Genomic DNA, 2,843 nt, shown 5'->3' on the forward strand with positions numbered 1-2,843 from the left:
GAATAGACATACATACATACACACACGCACATATACATATACATTATATATATATATATATATATATATATATATATATATATATATAGAGAGAGAGAGAGAGAGAGAGAGAGAGAGAGAGAGAGAGACAGGGCACAGCGTGAGTTGAATATGAAGGGATGATATCTAAAAAAATAAAATCAAATTAAGGGATGAGAGAGGAAAATATTGAGATAGGGAGAAAGGGAGTGATAGAATGGGGTAAATTATCTCACATAAATATGGCAAGATAATAATTATAGTTAACATTTATAGAGAGCTTTAAAGTTTACAGTTTACAAGGGCTTTCTATTTTGCTTTTACTTTTTCCATGAGAACTATTTTTTAAAAAAAACAATATGTTTTCCATCTCCCATCTCCAGGGTGAGCTGAGGAACCTTTAATAAGAAGTAATTCAGTCTTAAACTATAAGTGTGTCCATGCTTCATCTGACTTGGGGCAAAAGTTCAGGTGTGGCTCCCAAGGAAAACAGAGGCCTTCCTATGACTCCCATTCCTCACCTTACTCTCCAGTTGATTGCTGCATCTGATATTTGGGCAAAGGCTCACACAAGGCCTTCTCCAGTGCATGCCCCAGGTCCTTTCCCTGAGATGTCTTTGTGCTTCATAATTAGTTTGTTGAAGAGATCTGACATTAGATCACCAACTTGTCTTGTTCCTCTCACTTGTTCCTTTTGCTTCTGCTTCTTTTTCTTCAGCTTTCACTCTTCATGCTCTGTGGCTTGGCCTTGCCCATATTTCCAGCCTGGCAGATTGACTCTAACAGGGTTGCCCTTCCACTGGATCCACTAATTCCTTGGGGGGTACATGAACTAAAACTGAAGGAGATATGCTGGCTTGCTGGACTGAGGAGAGCTGAGACAGATGTGAGGGTGGAGGTGCATTGACCCGTACAGCAGGAGCTGGTGGAGGAGGAGGTGGTAGAGGTGGATGTGGTGAGTGTGCTACTGGAGTGTCACCATCTAGATCTGTTAAAATGGCTGAGCAAGCTTAGTGTTGAAGGTGGGCAGCTCAGTAATGGTGCCAAGGGCAGATAGCGCTATGCCAGGGACTAGGTCAGCACTATACATGAGGTCATCAGCAATTCCAGGAAGGTCAGGAAGGTAGGATTGCACATTCGTCTCAGGCACCTGGCCCAGATCTGGTACATTGTATTATGAAGGCAGAATTTATGATTTCAAAGAGAATCATATATATGCCTGAAAGGTTCAGAACCACAGGATATAAGGAATGCTCTAGGTAGAAGGCAGAAGAAGTAAAGCATGTATTTAAGCTCCAAAGTAACAGACCCACAAACCATCATCCCCATTTTGATATTTTGATCAAAAGCTTCCAGGCCCAAGAAGTCCACCTCACAAGAGTAACCAGGAGGCCACAGAGAAGCATGACGGTATAAAGCAAAATCATATACATTCTTCCCCTCTATGGTAAAAAGACTACCCACTGACCTCAAGTCCTTGCTCAGCACTCCTTGGTCCACACGTGGGTCAGCTCTGCTACTGGCAGCTCCTGCTTCAGCTTCGACTGTACCTGTCTCTGGCTCCAATGGAAAAAAAGGACTCTTCAAGCTGTCTTCTCTCCACTTATAGAGTTTTTGACATCATCAAGCATCACCTGAATGACCAGAGCCAATTGGTTCTTGAGTTGTCCCCTCCCATTAGGACCCTGGGAGGTTCACATCCAAGTAGATTAGGTTAACACCCAATAGGCCATGACTCTGGAGTTAACACCTCCCCTTAGCCAGCCCCATGAATCTCACAAAGAGGCGGACTTAAACCCAAGTGGACTAAAATGCCTCTGCTGTCCCAGACATGTAAACTGGGCCCTCCCTGGAGTTAGCCCTACCTTGGGCCCCCAAGGGCCCAGCACCTAGTAAGGCTTAATGAGATAAACTGAGTCACTCAAAGAAAACAAAGGCCATTCTGCTTACATACATAAAAGTAATTCTCTGCTACCTGCTGCTCCAGTTGCTCCCTCTTGCTGATGGACAACTTCTCAGTGTCTGTCCCTACTGTCACGTGAGTCTTTGTCACAGTCCCAGCCAGAGGGTCCAGGAAGACATACTTCTTGTACAGGTTCTAAGTGGTGTTAAAGAGCAGTAAGGAGCTGAGGGAGTTTATGTTGCTGAGAAGGCTTGCAAGTCCCTCCCCGACCTCATCTGCAGGCTGGGGTTGGGTATTCACAGACACAGGGAAGTCATTGCTTGCTCTGGATTTTGTGCTGGATGCGCCTCTGAGATCCAGGATCCTGGGCTCCTGCGAAGATGGAGTTGTACTCCTGCAGTCTATCTGGGGCTGGATACTTGGCACTAGAGAAGACCTTGATTGCTTTCTTGCTGCCTTAATCTTCTCAATCTTGGCCTGAGCCAAAGAGACTCTCTCTCCAATGACCTGCTGCTGGCTCTAGCTTATTTCTACTCATTGGGAAATCCTGCTGAAGATGCCACCAGAGACCTTCTGGAGGTACTGTGAGGCATCTGCCACCTGCTGAATAGCTTCTTCTCTTTAAAAATACGGCTGGATCAAGGGCACAGAGTAGGCCTGGCCCTCCAGGTGATGTGACTGTGTCATGAGTGTCACGGTATGCAGTGAGCTCTAAGATGGGGCGGGGAGAACAACTCTTTCAGAGAGTTACTGCAGGTATTATTATCAATGTTTTATAAATGAGAAAACTGAGACAGGAAGATTGGGACTTCTAACTTACCTGTTTTGCTTTTGTCTCTTCATTTATTATTACGATATCTTAATTTATAACACTGAAATAATACTACTTATGTATGTGGATATTTTGGGATCCCAAATCTTT

General features: G+C 44.5%; 1 pseudogene; it reads right to left on the reverse strand.

Moving 5' to 3' along the window:
- Positions 1 to 535: 535 nt before the first annotated feature.
- LOC118854791 lies at positions 536 to 2,614 on the reverse strand (annotated as a pseudogene).
- Positions 2,615 to 2,843: the final 229 nt, after the last annotated feature.

Source organism: Trichosurus vulpecula, chromosome 6, assembly GCF_011100635.1.
Source record: "Trichosurus vulpecula isolate mTriVul1 chromosome 6, mTriVul1.pri, whole genome shotgun sequence".
Taxonomy (NCBI): domain Eukaryota; kingdom Metazoa; phylum Chordata; class Mammalia; order Diprotodontia; family Phalangeridae; genus Trichosurus; species Trichosurus vulpecula.